Source organism: Phalangium opilio, unplaced genomic scaffold (genome assembly GCF_054372755.1).
Source record: "Phalangium opilio isolate 3A_F unplaced genomic scaffold, DU_Popi_V2 ptg000077l_1, whole genome shotgun sequence".
Taxonomy (NCBI): Eukaryota; Metazoa; Arthropoda; class Arachnida; order Opiliones; family Phalangiidae; genus Phalangium; species Phalangium opilio.
In genome coordinates, this window is record NW_028324185.1 from 10,512,526 (window position 1) to 10,526,409 (window position 13,884).

Below are 13,884 nucleotides of genomic sequence, written 5' to 3' on the forward strand. Positions count from 1 at the left end.
TAGACCCGTATATATATCTATGGTAGTGGTTATCACGTCCGCCTAACACGCGGAAGGTCCCAGGTTCGAGCCCTGGTAGATACAAGTTTTGACCATCGTGATTGGGCATAAAAATAAGCTAGATCTCTTGAAAAACCCAGAATTACTACGTATCTACGGTGTAGTTACGTATCTATGGTGTAGTGGTTATCACGTCCGCTTCACACGCGGAAGGTCCCAGGTTCGAGCCCTGGTAGATACAAGTTTTGACCATTGTGATTGGGCATAAAAATAAGCTAGATCTCTTGAAAAACCCAGAATTACTACGTATCTACGTGTAGTTACGTATCGATGGTGTAGTGGTTATCACGTCCGCTTCAACGCGGAAGGTCCCAGGTTCGAGCCCTGGTATATACAAGTTTTGACCATCGTGATTGGGCATAAAAATAAGCTAGATCTCTTGAAAAACCCAGAATTACTACGTATCTACGTGTAGTTACGTATCGATGGTGTAGTGGTTATCACTTCCGCCTAACACGCGGAAGGTCCCAGGTTCGAGACCTGGTAGATACATGTTTTGACCATAGTGATTGGGCATAAAAATAAGCTAGATCTCTTGAAAAACTCAGAATTACTACGTATCGATGGTTTAGTTACGTATCTATGGTGTAGTGGTTATCACGTCCGCTTCACACGCGGAAGGTCCCAGGTTCGAGCCCTGGTAGATACAAGTTTTGACCATCGTGATTGGGCATAAAAATAAGCTAGATCTCTTGAAAAACCCAGAATTACTACGTATCTACGTGTAGTTACGTATCGATGGTGTAGTGGTTATCACTTCCGCCTAACACGCGGAAGGTCCATGGTTCGAGACCTGGTAGATACATGTTTTGACCATAGTGATTGGGCATAAAAATAAGCTAGATCTCTTGAAAAACTCAGAATTACTACGTATCGATGGTTTAGTTACGTATCTATGGTGTAGTGGTTATCACGTCCGCTTCACACGCGGAAGGTCCCAGGTTCGAGCCCTGGTAGATACAAGTTTTGACCATCGTGATTGGGCATAAAAATAAGCTAGATCTCTTGAAAAACCCAGAATTACTACGTATCTACGTGTAGTTACGTATCGATGGTGTAGTGGTTATCACTTCCGCCTAACACGCGGAAGGTCCATGGTTCGAGACCTGGTAGATACATGTTTTGACCATAGTGATTGGGCATAAAAATAAGCTAGATCTCTTGAAAAACTCAGAATTACTACGTATCGATGGTTTAGTTACGTATCTATGGTGTAGTGGTTATCACGTCCGCTTCACACGCGGAAGGTCCCAGGTTCGAGCCCTGGTAGATACAAGTTTTGACCATCGTGATTGGGCATAAAAATAAGCTAGATCTCTTGAAAAACCCAGAATTACTACGTATCTACGTGTAGTTACGTATCGATGGTGTAGTGGTTATCACGTCCGCCTATCACGCGGAAGGTCTCAGGTTCGAGACCTGGTAGATACACGTTTTGATCATAGTGATTGGGCATAAAAATAAGCTAGATCTCTTGAAAAACTCAGAATTACTACGTATCTATGGTGTAGTGGTTATCACGTCCGCCTAACACGCGGAAGGTCCCAGGTTCGAGCCCTGGTAGATACAAGTTTTGACCATCGTGATTGGGCATAAAAATAAGCTAGATCTCTTGAAAAACCCAGAATTACTACGTATCTACGGTGTAGTTACGTATCTATGGTGTAGTGGTTATCAGGTCCGCTTCACACGCGGAAGGTCCCAGGTTCGAGCCCTGGTAGATACAAGTTTTGACCATTGTGATTGGGCATAAAAATAAGCTAGATCTCTTGAAAAACCCAGAATTACTACGTACCTACGTGTAGTTACGTATCGATGGTGTAGTGGTTATCACGTCCGCTTCAACGCGGAAGGTCCCAGGTTCGAGCCCTGGTATATACAAGTTTTGACCATCGTGATTGGGCATAAAAATAAGCTAGATCTCTTGAAAAACCCAGAATTACTACGTATCTACGTGTAGTTACGTATCGATGGTGTAGTGGTTATCACTTCCGCCTAACACGCGGAAGGTCCCAGGTTTGAGACCTGGTAGATACATGTTTTGACCATAGTGGTTGGGCATAAAAATAAGCTAGATCGCTTGAAAAACTCAGAATTACTACGTATCGATGGTTTAGTTACGTATCTATGGTGTAGTGGTTATCACGTCCGCTTCACACGCGGAAGGTCCCAGGTTCGAGCCCTGGTAGATACCAGTTTTGACCATCGTGATTGGGCATAAAAATAAGCTAGATCTCTTGAAAAACCCAGAATTACTACGTATCTACGTGTAGTTACGTATCGATGGTGTAGTGGTTATCACTTCCGCCTAACACGCGGTAGGTCCCAGGTTCGAGACCTGGTAGATACATGTTTTGACCCTAGTGATTGGGCATAAAAATAAGCTAGATCTCTTGAAAAACTCAGAATTACTACGTATCGATGGTTTAGTTACGTATCTATGGTGTAGTGGTTATCACGTCCGCTTCACACGCGGAAGGTCCCAGGTTCGAGCCCTGGTAGATACAAGTCTTGACCATCGTGATTGGGAATAAAAATAAGCTAGATCTCTTGAAAAACCCAGAATTACTACGTATCTACGTGTAGTTACGTATCGATAGTGTAGTGGTTATCACGTCCGCCTATCACGCGGAAGGTCCCAGGTTCGAGACCTGGTAGATACACGTTTTGACCATAGTGATTGGGCATAAAAATAAGCTAGATCTCTTGAAAAACTCAGAATTACTACGTATCTATGGTGTAGTGGTTATCACGTCCGCTTCACACGCGGAAGGTCCCAGGTTCGAGCCCTGGTAGATACAAGTTTTGACCATCGTGATTGGGCATAAAAATAAGCTAGATCTCTTGAAGAACCCAGAATTACTACGTATCTACGTGTAGTTACGTATCGATGGTGTAGTGGTTATCACTTCCGCCTAACACGCGGAAGGTCCATGGTTCGAGACCTGGTAGATACATGTTTTGACCATAGTGATTGGGCATAAAAATAAGCTAGATCTCTTGAAAAACTCAGAATTACTACGTATCGATGGTTTAGTTACGTATCTATGGTGTAGTGGTTATCACGTCCGCTTCACACGCGGAAGGTCCCAGGTTCGAGCCCTGGTAGATACCAGTTTTGACCATCGTGATTGGGCATAAAAATAAGCTAGATCTCTTGAAAAACCCAGAATTACTACGTATCTACGTGTAGTTACGTATCGATGGTGTAGTGGTTATCACTTCCGCCTAACACGCGGTAGGTCCCAGGTTCGAGACCTGGTAGATACATGTTTTGACCCTAGTGATTGGGCATAAAAATAAGCTAGATCTCTTGAAAAACTCAGAATTACTACGTATCGATGGTTTAGTTACGTATCTATGGTGTAGTGGTTATCACGTCCGCTTCACACGCGGAAGGTCCCAGGTTCGAGCCCTGGTAGATACAAGTCTTGACCATCGTGATTGGGAATAAAAATAAGCTAGATCTCTTGAAAAACCCAGAATTACTACGTATCTACGTGTAGTTACGTATCGATAGTGTAGTGGTTATCACGTCCGCCTATCACGCGGAAGGTCCCAGGTTCGAGACCTGGTAGATACACGTTTTGACCATAGTGATTGGGCATAAAAATAAGCTAGATCTCTTGAAAAACTCAGAATTACTACGTATCTATGGTGTAGTGGTTATCACGTCCGCTTCACACGCGGAAGGTCCCAGGTTCGAGCCCTGGTAGATACAAGTTTTGACCATCGTGATTGGGCATAAAAATAAGCTAGATCTCTTGAAGAACCCAGAATTACTACGTATCTACGTGTAGTTACGTATCGATGGTGTAGTGGTTATCACTTCCGCCTAACACGCGGAAGGTCCATGGTTCGAGACCTGGTAGATACATGTTTTGACCATAGTGATTGGGCATAAAAATAAGCTAGATCTCTTGAAAAACTCAGAATTACTACGTATCGATGGTTTAGTTACGTATCTATGGTGTAGTGGTTATCACGTCCGCTTCACACGCGGAAGGTCCCAGGTTCGAGCCCTGGTAGATACAAGTTTTGACCATCGTGATTGGGCATAAAAATAAGCTAGATCGCTTGAAAAACTCAGAATTACTACGTATCGATGGTTTAGTTACGTATCTATGGTGTAGTGGTTATCACGTCCGCTTCACACGCGGAAGGTCCCAGGTTCGAGCCCTGGTAGATACAAGTTTTGACCATCGTGATTGGGCATAAAAATAAGCTAGATCGCTTGAAAAACTCAGAATTACTACGTATCTACGTGTAGTTACGTATCGATGGTGTAGTGGTTATCACTTCCGCCTAACACGCGGTAGGTCCCAGGTTCGAGACCTGGTAGATACATGTTTTGACCCTAGTGATTGGGCATAAAAATAAGCTAGATCTCTTGAAAAACTCAGAATTACTACGTATCGATGGTTTAGTTACGTATCTATGGTGTAGTGGTTATCACGTCCGCTTCACACGCGGAAGGTCCCAGGTTCGAGCCCTGGTAGATACAAGTCTTGACCATCGTGATTGGGAATAAAAATAAGCTAGATCTCTTGAAAAACCCAGAATTACTACGTATCTACGTGTAGTTACGTATCGATAGTGTAGTGGTTATCACGTCCGCCTATCACGCGGAAGGTCCCAGGTTCGAGACCTGGTAGATACACGTTTTGACCATAGTGATTGGGCATAAAAATAAGCTAGATCTCTTGAAAAACTCAGAATTACTACGTATCTATGGTGTAGTGGTTATCACGTCCGCTTCACACGCGGAAGGTCCCAGGTTCGAGCCCTGGTAGATACAAGTTTTGACCATCGTGATTGGGCATAAAAATAAGCTAGATCTCTTGAAGAACCCAGAATTACTACGTATCTACGTGTAGTTACGTATCGATGGTGTAGTGGTTATCACTTCCGCCTAACACGCGGAAGGTCCATGGTTCGAGACCTGGTAGATACATGTTTTGACCATAGTGATTGGGCATAAAAATAAGCTAGATCTCTTGAAAAACTCAGAATTACTACGTATCGATGGTTTAGTTACGTATCTATGGTGTAGTGGTTATCACGTCCGCTTCACACGCGGAAGGTCCCAGGTTCGAGCCCTGGTAGATACAAGTTTTGACCATCGTGATTGGGCATAAAAATAAGCTAGATCGCTTGAAAAACTCAGAATTACTACGTATCTACGTGTAGTTACGTATCGATGGTGTAGTGGTTATCACGTCCGCCTATCACGCGGAAGGTCCCAGGTTCGAGCCCTGGTAGATACAAGTTTTGACCATCGTGATTGGGCATAAAAATAAACTAGATCTCTTGAAAAACCCAGAATTACTACGTATCTACGGTGTAGTTACGTATCTATGGTGTAGTGGTTATCAGGTCCGCTTCACACGCGGAAGGTCCCAGGTTCGAGCCCTGGTATATACAAGTTTTGACCATCGTGATTGGGCATAAAAATAAGCTAGATCTCTTGAAAAACCCAGAATTACTACGTATCTACGTGTAGTTACGTATCGATGGTGTAGTGGTTATCACTTCCGCCTAACACGCGGAAGGTCCCAGGTTTGAGACCTGGTAGATACATGTTTTGACCATCGTGATTGGGCATAAAAATAAGCTAGATCTCTTGAAGAACCCAGAATTACTACGTATCTACGTGTAGTTACGTATCGATGGTGTAGTGGTTATCACTTCCGCCTAACACGCGGAAGGTCCATGGTTCGAGACCTGGTAGATACATGTTTTGACCATAGTGATTGGGCATAAAAATAAGCTAGATCTCTTGAAAAACTCAGAATTACTACGTATCGATGGTTTAGTTACGTATCTATGGTGTAGTGGTTATCACGTCCGCTTCACACGCGGAAGGTCCCAGGTTCGAGCCCTGGTAGATACAAGTTTTGACCATCGTGATTGGGCATAAAAATAAGCTAGATCGCTTGAAAAACTCAGAATTACTACGTATCGATGGTTTAGTTACGTATCTATGGTGTAGTGGTTATCACGTCCGCTTCACACGCGGAAGGTCCCAGGTTCGAGCCCTGGTAGATACCAGTTTTGACCATCGTGATTGGGCATAAAAATAAGCTAGATCTCTTGAAAAACCCAGAATTACTACGTATCTACGTGTAGTTACGTATCGATGGTGTAGTGGTTATCACTTCCGCCTAACACGCGGTAGGTCCCAGGTTCGAGACCTGGTAGATACATGTTTTGACCCTAGTGATTGGGCATAAAAATAAGCTAGATCTCTTGAAAAACTCAGAATTACTACGTATCGATGGTTTAGTTACGTATCTATGGTGTAGTGGTTATCACGTCCGCTTCACACGCGGAAGGTCCCAGGTTCGAGCCCTGGTAGATACAAGTCTTGACCATCGTGATTGGGAATAAAAATAAGCTAGATCTCTTGAAAAACCCAGAATTACTACGTATCTACGTGTAGTTACGTATCGATAGTGTAGTGGTTATCACGTCCGCCTATCACGCGGAAGGTCCCAGGTTCGAGACCTGGTAGATACACGTTTTGACCATAGTGATTGGGCATAAAAATAAGCTAGATCTCTTGAAAAACTCAGAATTACTACGTATCTATGGTGTAGTGGTTATCACGTCCGCTTCACACGCGGAAGGTCCCAGGTTCGAGCCCTGGTAGATACAAGTTTTGACCATCGTGATTGGGCATAAAAATAAGCTAGATCTCTTGAAGAACCCAGAATTACTACGTATCTACGTGTAGTTACGTATCGATGGTGTAGTGGTTATCACTTCCGCCTAACACGCGGAAGGTCCATGGTTCGAGACCTGGTAGATACATGTTTTGACCATAGTGATTGGGCATAAAAATAAGCTAGATCTCTTGAAAAACTCAGAATTACTACGTATCGATGGTTTAGTTACGTATCTATGGTGTAGTGGTTATCACGTCCGCTTCACACGCGGAAGGTCCCAGGTTCGAGCCCTGGTAGATACAAGTTTTGACCATCGTGATTGGGCATAAAAATAAGCTAGATCTCTTGAAAAACCCAGAATTACTACGTATCTACGTGTAGTTACGTATCGATGGTGTAGTGGTTATCACGTCCGCCTATCACGCGGAAGGTCCCAGGTTCGAGCCCTGGTAGATACAAGTTTTGACCATCGTGATTGGGCATAAAAATAAACTAGATCTCTTGAAAAACCCAGAATTACTACGTATCTACGGTGTAGTTACGTATCTATGGTGTAGTGGTTATCAGGTCCGCTTCACACGCGGAAGGTCCCAGGTTCGAGCCCTGGTATATACAAGTTTTGACCATCGTGATTGGGCATAAAAATAAGCTAGATCGCTTGAAAAACTCAGAATTACTACGTATCGATGGTTTAGTTACGTATCTATGGTGTAGTGGTTATCACGTCCGCTTCACACGCGGAAGGTCCCAGGTTCGAGCCCTGGTAGATACCAGTTTTGACCATCGTGATTGGGCATAAAAATAAGCTAGATCTCTTGAAAAACCCAGAATTACTACGTATCTACGTGTAGTTACGTATCGATGGTGTAGTGGTTATCACTTCCGCCTAACACGCGGTAGGTCCCAGGTTCGAGACCTGGTAGATACATGTTTTGACCCTAGTGATTGGGCATAAAAATAAGCTAGATCTCTTGAAAAACTCAGAATTACTACGTATCGATGGTTTAGTTACGTATCTATGGTGTAGTGGTTATCACGTCCGCTTCACACGCGGAAGGTCCCAGGTTCGAGCCCTGGTAGATACAAGTCTTGACCATCGTGATTGGGAATAAAAATAAGCTAGATCTCTTGAAAAACCCAGAATTACTACGTATCTACGTGTAGTTACGTATCGATAGTGTAGTGGTTATCACGTCCGCCTATCACGCGGAAGGTCCCAGGTTCGAGACCTGGTAGATACACGTTTTGACCATAGTGATTGGGCATAAAAATAAGCTAGATCTCTTGAAAAACTCAGAATTACTACGTATCTATGGTGTAGTGGTTATCACGTCCGCTTCACACGCGGAAGGTCCCAGGTTCGAGCCCTGGTAGATACAAGTTTTGACCATCGTGATTGGGCATAAAAATAAGCTAGATCTCTTGAAGAACCCAGAATTACTACGTATCTACGTGTAGTTACGTATCGATGGTGTAGTGGTTATCACTTCCGCCTAACACGCGGAAGGTCCATGGTTCGAGACCTGGTAGATACATGTTTTGACCATAGTGATTGGGCATAAAAATAAGCTAGATCTCTTGAAAAACTCAGAATTACTACGTATCGATGGTTTAGTTACGTATCTATGGTGTAGTGGTTATCACGTCCGCTTCACACGCGGAAGGTCCCAGGTTCGAGCCCTGGTAGATACCAGTTTTGACCATCGTGATTGGGCATAAAAATAAGCTAGATCTCTTGAAAAACCCAGAATTACTACGTATCTACGTGTAGTTACGTATCGATGGTGTAGTGGTTATCACTTCCGCCTAACACGCGGTAGGTCCCAGGTTCGAGACCTGGTAGATACATGTTTTGACCCTAGTGATTGGGCATAAAAATAAGCTAGATCTCTTGAAAAACTCAGAATTACTACGTATCGATGGTTTAGTTACGTATCTATGGTGTAGTGGTTATCACGTCCGCTTCACACGCGGAAGGTCCCAGGTTCGAGCCCTGGTAGATACAAGTCTTGACCATCGTGATTGGGAATAAAAATAAGCTAGATCTCTTGAAAAACCCAGAATTACTACGTATCTACGTGTAGTTACGTATCGATAGTGTAGTGGTTATCACGTCCGCCTATCACGCGGAAGGTCCCAGGTTCGAGACCTGGTAGATACACGTTTTGACCATAGTGATTGGGCATAAAAATAAGCTAGATCTCTTGAAAAACTCAGAATTACTACGTATCTATGGTGTAGTGGTTATCACGTCCGCTTCACACGCGGAAGGTCCCAGGTTCGAGCCCTGGTAGATACAAGTTTTGACCATCGTGATTGGGCATAAAAATAAGCTAGATCTCTTGAAGAACCCAGAATTACTACGTATCTACGTGTAGTTACGTATCGATGGTGTAGTGGTTATCACTTCCGCCTAACACGCGGAAGGTCCATGGTTCGAGACCTGGTAGATACATGTTTTGACCATAGTGATTGGGCATAAAAATAAGCTAGATCTCTTGAAAAACTCAGAATTACTACGTATCGATGGTTTAGTTACGTATCTATGGTGTAGTGGTTATCACGTCCGCTTCACACGCGGAAGGTCCCAGGTTCGAGCCCTGGTAGATACAAGTTTTGACCATCGTGATTGGGCATAAAAATAAGCTAGATCGCTTGAAAAACTCAGAATTACTACGTATCGATGGTTTAGTTACGTATCTATGGTGTAGTGGTTATCACGTCCGCTTCACACGCGGAAGGTCCCAGGTTCGAGCCCTGGTAGATACCAGTTTTGACCATCGTGATTGGGCATAAAAATAAGCTAGATCTCTTGAAAAACCCAGAATTACTACGTATCTACGTGTAGTTACGTATCGATGGTGTAGTGGTTATCACTTCCGCCTAACACGCGGTAGGTCCCAGGTTCGAGACCTGGTAGATACATGTTTTGACCCTAGTGATTGGGCATAAAAATAAGCTAGATCTCTTGAAAAACTCAGAATTACTACGTATCGATGGTTTAGTTACGTATCTATGGTGTAGTGGTTATCACGTCCGCTTCACACGCGGAAGGTCCCAGGTTCGAGCCCTGGTAGATACAAGTCTTGACCATCGTGATTGGGAATAAAAATAAGCTAGATCTCTTGAAAAACCCAGAATTACTACGTATCTACGTGTAGTTACGTATCGATAGTGTAGTGGTTATCACGTCCGCCTATCACGCGGAAGGTCCCAGGTTCGAGACCTGGTAGATACACGTTTTGACCATAGTGATTGGGCATAAAAATAAGCTAGATCTCTTGAAAAACTCAGAATTACTACGTATCTATGGTGTAGTGGTTATCACGTCCGCTTCACACGCGGAAGGTCCCAGGTTCGAGCCCTGGTAGATACAAGTTTTGACCATCGTGATTGGGCATAAAAATAAGCTAGATCTCTTGAAGAACCCAGAATTACTACGTATCTACGTGTAGTTACGTATCGATGGTGTAGTGGTTATCACTTCCGCCTAACACGCGGAAGGTCCATGGTTCGAGACCTGGTAGATACATGTTTTGACCATAGTGATTGGGCATAAAAATAAGCTAGATCTCTTGAAAAACTCAGAATTACTACGTATCGATGGTTTAGTTACGTATCTATGGTGTAGTGGTTATCACGTCCGCTTCACACGCGGAAGGTCCCAGGTTCGAGCCCTGGTAGATACAAGTTTTGACCATCGTGATTGGGCATAAAAATAAGCTAGATCGCTTGAAAAACTCAGAATTACTACGTATCGATGGTTTAGTTACGTATCTATGGTGTAGTGGTTATCACGTCCGCTTCACACGCGGAAGGTCCCAGGTTCGAGCCCTGGTAGATACCAGTTTTGACCATCGTGATTGGGCATAAAAATAAGCTAGATCTCTTGAAAAACCCAGAATTACTACGTATCTACGTGTAGTTACGTATCGATGGTGTAGTGGTTATCACTTCCGCCTAACACGCGGTAGGTCCCAGGTTCGAGACCTGGTAGATACATGTTTTGACCCTAGTGATTGGGCATAAAAATAAGCTAGATCTCTTGAAAAACTCAGAATTACTACGTATCGATGGTTTAGTTACGTATCTATGGTGTAGTGGTTATCACGTCCGCTTCACACGCGGAAGGTCCCAGGTTCGAGCCCTGGTAGATACAAGTCTTGACCATCGTGATTGGGAATAAAAATAAGCTAGATCTCTTGAAAAACCCAGAATTACTACGTATCTACGTGTAGTTACGTATCGATAGTGTAGTGGTTATCACGTCCGCCTATCACGCGGAAGGTCCCAGGTTCGAGACCTGGTAGATACACGTTTTGACCATAGTGATTGGGCATAAAAATAAGCTAGATCTCTTGAAAAACTCAGAATTACTACGTATCTATGGTGTAGTGGTTATCACGTCCGCTTCACACGCGGAAGGTCCCAGGTTCGAGCCCTGGTAGATACAAGTTTTGACCATCGTGATTGGGCATAAAAATAAGCTAGATCTCTTGAAGAACCCAGAATTACTACGTATCTACGTGTAGTTACGTATCGATGGTGTAGTGGTTATCACTTCCGCCTAACACGCGGAAGGTCCATGGTTCGAGACCTGGTAGATACATGTTTTGACCATAGTGATTGGGCATAAAAATAAGCTAGATCTCTTGAAAAACTCAGAATTACTACGTATCGATGGTTTAGTTACGTATCTATGGTGTAGTGGTTATCACGTCCGCTTCACACGCGGAAGGTCCCAGGTTCGAGCCCTGGTAGATACAAGTTTTGACCATCGTGATTGGGCATAAAAATAAGCTAGATCTCTTGAAAAACCCAGAATTACTACGTATCTACGTGTAGTTACGTATCGATGGTGTAGTGGTTATCACGTCCGCCTATCACGCGGAAGGTCCCAGGTTCGAGCCCTGGTAGATACAAGTTTTGACCATCGTGATTGGGCATAAAAATAAACTAGATCTCTTGAAAAACCCAGAATTACTACGTATCTACGGTGTAGTTACGTATCTATGGTGTAGTGGTTATCAGGTCCGCTTCACACGCGGAAGGTCCCAGGTTCGAGCCCTGGTATATACAAGTTTTGACCATCGTGATTGGGCATAAAAATAAGCTAGATCTCTTGAAAAACCCAGAATTACTACGTATCTACGTGTAGTTACGTATCGATGGTGTAGTGGTTATCACTTCCGCCTAACACGCGGAAGGTCCCAGGTTTGAGACCTGGTAGATACATGTTTTGACCATAGTGGTTGGGCATAAAAATAAGCTAGATCGCTTGAAAAACTCAGAATTACTACGTATCGATGGTTTAGTTACGTATCTATGGTGTAGTGGTTATCACGTCCGCTTCACACGCGGAAGGTCCCAGGTTCGAGCCCTGGTAGATACAAGTTTTGACCATCGTGATTGGGCATAAAAATAAGCTAGATCTCTTGAAAAACCCAGAATTACTACGTATCTACGTGTAGTTACGTATCGATGGTGTAGTGGTTATCACTTCCGCCTAACACGCGGAAGGTCCCAGGTTCGAGACCTGGTAGATACACGTTTTGATCATAGTGATTGGGCATAAAAATAAGCTAGATCTCTTGAAAAACTCAGAATTACTACGTATCTATGGTGTAGTGGTTATCACGTCCGCCTAACACGCGGAAGGTCCCAGGTTCGAGCCCTGGTAGATACAAGTTTTGACCATCGTGATTGGGCATAAAAATAAGCTAGATCTCTTGAAAAACCCAGAATTACTACGTATCTACGGTGTAGTTACGTATCTATGGTGTAGTGGTTATCAGGTCCGCTTCACACGCGGAAGGTCCCAGGTTCGAGCCCTGGTATATACAAGTTTTGACCATCGTGATTGGGCATAAAAATAAGCTAGATCTCTTGAAAAACCCAGAATTACTACGTATCTACGTGTAGTTACGTATCGATGGTGTAGTGGTTATCACTTCCGCCTAACACGCGGAAGGTCCCAGGTTTGAGACCTGGTAGATACATGTTTTGACCATAGTGGTTGGGCATAAAAATAAGCTAGATCGCTTGAAAAACTCAGAATTACTACGTATCGATGGTTTAGTTACGTATCTATGGTGTAGTGGTTATCACGTCCGCTTCACACGCGGAAGGTCCCAGGTTCGAGCCCTGGTAGATACAAGTTTTGACCATCGTGATTGGGCATAAAAATAAGCTAGATCTCTTGAAAAACCCAGAATTACTACGTATCTACGTGTAGTTACGTATCGATGGTGTAGTGGTTATCACTTCCGCCTAACACGCGGAAGGTCCCAGGTTCGAGACCTGGTAGATACATGTTTTGACCCTAGTGATTGGGCATAAAAATAAGCTAGATCTCTTGAAAAACTCAGAATTACTACGTATCGATGGTTTAGTTACGTATCTATGGTGTAGTGGTTATCACGTCCGCTTCACACGCGGAAGGTCCCAGGTTCGAGCCCTGGTAGATACAAGTCTTGACCATCGTGATTGGGAATAAAAATAAGCTAGATCTCTTGAAAAACCCAGAATTACTACGTATCTACGTGTAGTTACTTATCGATAGTGTAGTGGTTATCACGTCCGCCTATCACGCGGAAGGTCCCAGGTTCGAGACCTGGTAGATACACGTTTTGACCATAGTGATTGGGCATAAAAATAAGCTAGATCTCTTGAAAAACTCAGAATTACTACGTATCCATGGTGTAGTGGTTATCACGTCCGCCTAACACGCGGAAGGTCCCAGGTTCGAGCCCTGGTAGATACAAGTTTTGACCATCGTGATTGGGCATAAAAATAAGCTAGATATCTTGAAAAACCCAGAATTAGTACGTATCTACGTGTAGTAACGTATCGATGGTGTAGTGGTTATCACTTCCGCCTAACACGCGGAAGGTCCCATTTTCGAGACCTGGTAGATACATGTTTTGACCATAGTGGTTGGGCATAAAAATAAGCTAGATCGCTTGAAAAACTCAGAATTACTACGTATCGATGGTTTAGTTACGTATCTATGGTGTAGTGGTTATCACGTCCGCTTCACACGCGGAAGGTCCCAGGTTCGAGCCCTGGTAGATAGAAGTTTTGACCATCGTGATTGGGCATAAAAATAAGCTAGATCTCTTGAAAAACCCAGAATTACTACGTATCTACGTGTAGT

The 13,884-nt window shown here is 43.6% G+C and overlaps 60 non-coding genes across 60 annotated transcripts; all 60 read left to right on the top strand.

Moving 5' to 3' along the window:
- The first annotated feature begins 168 nt into the window (after positions 1-168).
- Positions 169-241, top strand: TRNAV-CAC (transfer RNA valine (anticodon CAC)). Its single transcript has one exon. It is a non-coding gene; the product is annotated as a tRNA-Val (tRNA).
- A 395-nt stretch (positions 242-636) lies between these two features.
- On the top strand, positions 637-709 carry TRNAV-CAC (transfer RNA valine (anticodon CAC)). The gene has a single exon. It is a non-coding gene; the product is annotated as a tRNA-Val (tRNA).
- A 240-nt stretch (positions 710-949) lies between these two features.
- Positions 950-1,022, top strand: TRNAV-CAC (transfer RNA valine (anticodon CAC)). Its single transcript has one exon. It is a non-coding gene; the product is annotated as a tRNA-Val (tRNA).
- Positions 1,023-1,262: 240 nt separating this feature from the next.
- TRNAV-CAC (transfer RNA valine (anticodon CAC)) lies at positions 1,263-1,335 on the top strand. Its single transcript has one exon. It is a non-coding gene; the product is annotated as a tRNA-Val (tRNA).
- An 83-nt stretch (positions 1,336-1,418) lies between these two features.
- On the top strand, positions 1,419-1,491 carry TRNAD-AUC (transfer RNA aspartic acid (anticodon AUC)). The gene has a single exon. It is a non-coding gene; the product is annotated as a tRNA-Asp (tRNA).
- A 65-nt stretch (positions 1,492-1,556) lies between these two features.
- TRNAV-AAC (transfer RNA valine (anticodon AAC)) lies at positions 1,557-1,629 on the top strand. Its single transcript has one exon. It is a non-coding gene; the product is annotated as a tRNA-Val (tRNA).
- Positions 1,630-1,713: 84 nt separating this feature from the next.
- Positions 1,714-1,786, top strand: TRNAV-CAC (transfer RNA valine (anticodon CAC)). The gene has a single exon. It is a non-coding gene; the product is annotated as a tRNA-Val (tRNA).
- Positions 1,787-2,181: 395 nt separating this feature from the next.
- Positions 2,182-2,254, top strand: TRNAV-CAC (transfer RNA valine (anticodon CAC)). The gene has a single exon. It is a non-coding gene; the product is annotated as a tRNA-Val (tRNA).
- Positions 2,255-2,494: 240 nt separating this feature from the next.
- On the top strand, positions 2,495-2,567 carry TRNAV-CAC (transfer RNA valine (anticodon CAC)). The gene has a single exon. It is a non-coding gene; the product is annotated as a tRNA-Val (tRNA).
- An 83-nt stretch (positions 2,568-2,650) lies between these two features.
- On the top strand, positions 2,651-2,723 carry TRNAD-AUC (transfer RNA aspartic acid (anticodon AUC)). Its single transcript has one exon. It is a non-coding gene; the product is annotated as a tRNA-Asp (tRNA).
- A 65-nt stretch (positions 2,724-2,788) lies between these two features.
- On the top strand, positions 2,789-2,861 carry TRNAV-CAC (transfer RNA valine (anticodon CAC)). Its single transcript has one exon. It is a non-coding gene; the product is annotated as a tRNA-Val (tRNA).
- Positions 2,862-3,101: 240 nt separating this feature from the next.
- TRNAV-CAC (transfer RNA valine (anticodon CAC)) lies at positions 3,102-3,174 on the top strand. Its single transcript has one exon. It is a non-coding gene; the product is annotated as a tRNA-Val (tRNA).
- A 240-nt stretch (positions 3,175-3,414) lies between these two features.
- Positions 3,415-3,487, top strand: TRNAV-CAC (transfer RNA valine (anticodon CAC)). The gene has a single exon. It is a non-coding gene; the product is annotated as a tRNA-Val (tRNA).
- An 83-nt stretch (positions 3,488-3,570) lies between these two features.
- On the top strand, positions 3,571-3,643 carry TRNAD-AUC (transfer RNA aspartic acid (anticodon AUC)). Its single transcript has one exon. It is a non-coding gene; the product is annotated as a tRNA-Asp (tRNA).
- A 65-nt stretch (positions 3,644-3,708) lies between these two features.
- On the top strand, positions 3,709-3,781 carry TRNAV-CAC (transfer RNA valine (anticodon CAC)). Its single transcript has one exon. It is a non-coding gene; the product is annotated as a tRNA-Val (tRNA).
- Positions 3,782-4,021: 240 nt separating this feature from the next.
- TRNAV-CAC (transfer RNA valine (anticodon CAC)) lies at positions 4,022-4,094 on the top strand. Its single transcript has one exon. It is a non-coding gene; the product is annotated as a tRNA-Val (tRNA).
- Positions 4,095-4,178: 84 nt separating this feature from the next.
- On the top strand, positions 4,179-4,251 carry TRNAV-CAC (transfer RNA valine (anticodon CAC)). Its single transcript has one exon. It is a non-coding gene; the product is annotated as a tRNA-Val (tRNA).
- A 240-nt stretch (positions 4,252-4,491) lies between these two features.
- On the top strand, positions 4,492-4,564 carry TRNAV-CAC (transfer RNA valine (anticodon CAC)). Its single transcript has one exon. It is a non-coding gene; the product is annotated as a tRNA-Val (tRNA).
- An 83-nt stretch (positions 4,565-4,647) lies between these two features.
- On the top strand, positions 4,648-4,720 carry TRNAD-AUC (transfer RNA aspartic acid (anticodon AUC)). The gene has a single exon. It is a non-coding gene; the product is annotated as a tRNA-Asp (tRNA).
- A 65-nt stretch (positions 4,721-4,785) lies between these two features.
- TRNAV-CAC (transfer RNA valine (anticodon CAC)) lies at positions 4,786-4,858 on the top strand. The gene has a single exon. It is a non-coding gene; the product is annotated as a tRNA-Val (tRNA).
- A 240-nt stretch (positions 4,859-5,098) lies between these two features.
- Positions 5,099-5,171, top strand: TRNAV-CAC (transfer RNA valine (anticodon CAC)). The gene has a single exon. It is a non-coding gene; the product is annotated as a tRNA-Val (tRNA).
- An 83-nt stretch (positions 5,172-5,254) lies between these two features.
- Positions 5,255-5,327, top strand: TRNAD-AUC (transfer RNA aspartic acid (anticodon AUC)). The gene has a single exon. It is a non-coding gene; the product is annotated as a tRNA-Asp (tRNA).
- An 84-nt stretch (positions 5,328-5,411) lies between these two features.
- Positions 5,412-5,484, top strand: TRNAV-CAC (transfer RNA valine (anticodon CAC)). Its single transcript has one exon. It is a non-coding gene; the product is annotated as a tRNA-Val (tRNA).
- Positions 5,485-5,880: 396 nt separating this feature from the next.
- On the top strand, positions 5,881-5,953 carry TRNAV-CAC (transfer RNA valine (anticodon CAC)). The gene has a single exon. It is a non-coding gene; the product is annotated as a tRNA-Val (tRNA).
- Positions 5,954-6,037: 84 nt separating this feature from the next.
- On the top strand, positions 6,038-6,110 carry TRNAV-CAC (transfer RNA valine (anticodon CAC)). The gene has a single exon. It is a non-coding gene; the product is annotated as a tRNA-Val (tRNA).
- Positions 6,111-6,350: 240 nt separating this feature from the next.
- TRNAV-CAC (transfer RNA valine (anticodon CAC)) lies at positions 6,351-6,423 on the top strand. The gene has a single exon. It is a non-coding gene; the product is annotated as a tRNA-Val (tRNA).
- An 83-nt stretch (positions 6,424-6,506) lies between these two features.
- TRNAD-AUC (transfer RNA aspartic acid (anticodon AUC)) lies at positions 6,507-6,579 on the top strand. The gene has a single exon. It is a non-coding gene; the product is annotated as a tRNA-Asp (tRNA).
- A 65-nt stretch (positions 6,580-6,644) lies between these two features.
- TRNAV-CAC (transfer RNA valine (anticodon CAC)) lies at positions 6,645-6,717 on the top strand. Its single transcript has one exon. It is a non-coding gene; the product is annotated as a tRNA-Val (tRNA).
- Positions 6,718-6,957: 240 nt separating this feature from the next.
- On the top strand, positions 6,958-7,030 carry TRNAV-CAC (transfer RNA valine (anticodon CAC)). Its single transcript has one exon. It is a non-coding gene; the product is annotated as a tRNA-Val (tRNA).
- Positions 7,031-7,113: 83 nt separating this feature from the next.
- On the top strand, positions 7,114-7,186 carry TRNAD-AUC (transfer RNA aspartic acid (anticodon AUC)). Its single transcript has one exon. It is a non-coding gene; the product is annotated as a tRNA-Asp (tRNA).
- Positions 7,187-7,270: 84 nt separating this feature from the next.
- Positions 7,271-7,343, top strand: TRNAV-CAC (transfer RNA valine (anticodon CAC)). Its single transcript has one exon. It is a non-coding gene; the product is annotated as a tRNA-Val (tRNA).
- Positions 7,344-7,427: 84 nt separating this feature from the next.
- Positions 7,428-7,500, top strand: TRNAV-CAC (transfer RNA valine (anticodon CAC)). The gene has a single exon. It is a non-coding gene; the product is annotated as a tRNA-Val (tRNA).
- A 240-nt stretch (positions 7,501-7,740) lies between these two features.
- TRNAV-CAC (transfer RNA valine (anticodon CAC)) lies at positions 7,741-7,813 on the top strand. Its single transcript has one exon. It is a non-coding gene; the product is annotated as a tRNA-Val (tRNA).
- An 83-nt stretch (positions 7,814-7,896) lies between these two features.
- On the top strand, positions 7,897-7,969 carry TRNAD-AUC (transfer RNA aspartic acid (anticodon AUC)). Its single transcript has one exon. It is a non-coding gene; the product is annotated as a tRNA-Asp (tRNA).
- Positions 7,970-8,034: 65 nt separating this feature from the next.
- On the top strand, positions 8,035-8,107 carry TRNAV-CAC (transfer RNA valine (anticodon CAC)). The gene has a single exon. It is a non-coding gene; the product is annotated as a tRNA-Val (tRNA).
- A 240-nt stretch (positions 8,108-8,347) lies between these two features.
- TRNAV-CAC (transfer RNA valine (anticodon CAC)) lies at positions 8,348-8,420 on the top strand. Its single transcript has one exon. It is a non-coding gene; the product is annotated as a tRNA-Val (tRNA).
- Positions 8,421-8,660: 240 nt separating this feature from the next.
- On the top strand, positions 8,661-8,733 carry TRNAV-CAC (transfer RNA valine (anticodon CAC)). The gene has a single exon. It is a non-coding gene; the product is annotated as a tRNA-Val (tRNA).
- An 83-nt stretch (positions 8,734-8,816) lies between these two features.
- Positions 8,817-8,889, top strand: TRNAD-AUC (transfer RNA aspartic acid (anticodon AUC)). The gene has a single exon. It is a non-coding gene; the product is annotated as a tRNA-Asp (tRNA).
- A 65-nt stretch (positions 8,890-8,954) lies between these two features.
- TRNAV-CAC (transfer RNA valine (anticodon CAC)) lies at positions 8,955-9,027 on the top strand. The gene has a single exon. It is a non-coding gene; the product is annotated as a tRNA-Val (tRNA).
- Positions 9,028-9,267: 240 nt separating this feature from the next.
- On the top strand, positions 9,268-9,340 carry TRNAV-CAC (transfer RNA valine (anticodon CAC)). Its single transcript has one exon. It is a non-coding gene; the product is annotated as a tRNA-Val (tRNA).
- Positions 9,341-9,424: 84 nt separating this feature from the next.
- On the top strand, positions 9,425-9,497 carry TRNAV-CAC (transfer RNA valine (anticodon CAC)). The gene has a single exon. It is a non-coding gene; the product is annotated as a tRNA-Val (tRNA).
- Positions 9,498-9,737: 240 nt separating this feature from the next.
- Positions 9,738-9,810, top strand: TRNAV-CAC (transfer RNA valine (anticodon CAC)). The gene has a single exon. It is a non-coding gene; the product is annotated as a tRNA-Val (tRNA).
- An 83-nt stretch (positions 9,811-9,893) lies between these two features.
- TRNAD-AUC (transfer RNA aspartic acid (anticodon AUC)) lies at positions 9,894-9,966 on the top strand. The gene has a single exon. It is a non-coding gene; the product is annotated as a tRNA-Asp (tRNA).
- A 65-nt stretch (positions 9,967-10,031) lies between these two features.
- Positions 10,032-10,104, top strand: TRNAV-CAC (transfer RNA valine (anticodon CAC)). The gene has a single exon. It is a non-coding gene; the product is annotated as a tRNA-Val (tRNA).
- Positions 10,105-10,344: 240 nt separating this feature from the next.
- Positions 10,345-10,417, top strand: TRNAV-CAC (transfer RNA valine (anticodon CAC)). The gene has a single exon. It is a non-coding gene; the product is annotated as a tRNA-Val (tRNA).
- Positions 10,418-10,501: 84 nt separating this feature from the next.
- On the top strand, positions 10,502-10,574 carry TRNAV-CAC (transfer RNA valine (anticodon CAC)). The gene has a single exon. It is a non-coding gene; the product is annotated as a tRNA-Val (tRNA).
- A 240-nt stretch (positions 10,575-10,814) lies between these two features.
- TRNAV-CAC (transfer RNA valine (anticodon CAC)) lies at positions 10,815-10,887 on the top strand. The gene has a single exon. It is a non-coding gene; the product is annotated as a tRNA-Val (tRNA).
- An 83-nt stretch (positions 10,888-10,970) lies between these two features.
- On the top strand, positions 10,971-11,043 carry TRNAD-AUC (transfer RNA aspartic acid (anticodon AUC)). Its single transcript has one exon. It is a non-coding gene; the product is annotated as a tRNA-Asp (tRNA).
- A 65-nt stretch (positions 11,044-11,108) lies between these two features.
- Positions 11,109-11,181, top strand: TRNAV-CAC (transfer RNA valine (anticodon CAC)). Its single transcript has one exon. It is a non-coding gene; the product is annotated as a tRNA-Val (tRNA).
- A 240-nt stretch (positions 11,182-11,421) lies between these two features.
- On the top strand, positions 11,422-11,494 carry TRNAV-CAC (transfer RNA valine (anticodon CAC)). The gene has a single exon. It is a non-coding gene; the product is annotated as a tRNA-Val (tRNA).
- An 83-nt stretch (positions 11,495-11,577) lies between these two features.
- TRNAD-AUC (transfer RNA aspartic acid (anticodon AUC)) lies at positions 11,578-11,650 on the top strand. Its single transcript has one exon. It is a non-coding gene; the product is annotated as a tRNA-Asp (tRNA).
- An 84-nt stretch (positions 11,651-11,734) lies between these two features.
- On the top strand, positions 11,735-11,807 carry TRNAV-CAC (transfer RNA valine (anticodon CAC)). The gene has a single exon. It is a non-coding gene; the product is annotated as a tRNA-Val (tRNA).
- Positions 11,808-12,047: 240 nt separating this feature from the next.
- Positions 12,048-12,120, top strand: TRNAV-CAC (transfer RNA valine (anticodon CAC)). The gene has a single exon. It is a non-coding gene; the product is annotated as a tRNA-Val (tRNA).
- Positions 12,121-12,341: 221 nt separating this feature from the next.
- TRNAV-AAC (transfer RNA valine (anticodon AAC)) lies at positions 12,342-12,414 on the top strand. Its single transcript has one exon. It is a non-coding gene; the product is annotated as a tRNA-Val (tRNA).
- An 84-nt stretch (positions 12,415-12,498) lies between these two features.
- TRNAV-CAC (transfer RNA valine (anticodon CAC)) lies at positions 12,499-12,571 on the top strand. The gene has a single exon. It is a non-coding gene; the product is annotated as a tRNA-Val (tRNA).
- A 240-nt stretch (positions 12,572-12,811) lies between these two features.
- TRNAV-CAC (transfer RNA valine (anticodon CAC)) lies at positions 12,812-12,884 on the top strand. The gene has a single exon. It is a non-coding gene; the product is annotated as a tRNA-Val (tRNA).
- Positions 12,885-13,124: 240 nt separating this feature from the next.
- Positions 13,125-13,197, top strand: TRNAV-CAC (transfer RNA valine (anticodon CAC)). Its single transcript has one exon. It is a non-coding gene; the product is annotated as a tRNA-Val (tRNA).
- An 88-nt stretch (positions 13,198-13,285) lies between these two features.
- Positions 13,286-13,353, top strand: TRNAD-AUC (transfer RNA aspartic acid (anticodon AUC)). The gene has a single exon. It is a non-coding gene; the product is annotated as a tRNA-Asp (tRNA).
- Positions 13,354-13,418: 65 nt separating this feature from the next.
- TRNAV-AAC (transfer RNA valine (anticodon AAC)) lies at positions 13,419-13,491 on the top strand. Its single transcript has one exon. It is a non-coding gene; the product is annotated as a tRNA-Val (tRNA).
- Positions 13,492-13,731: 240 nt separating this feature from the next.
- Positions 13,732-13,804, top strand: TRNAV-CAC (transfer RNA valine (anticodon CAC)). Its single transcript has one exon. It is a non-coding gene; the product is annotated as a tRNA-Val (tRNA).
- Positions 13,805-13,884: the final 80 nt, after the last annotated feature.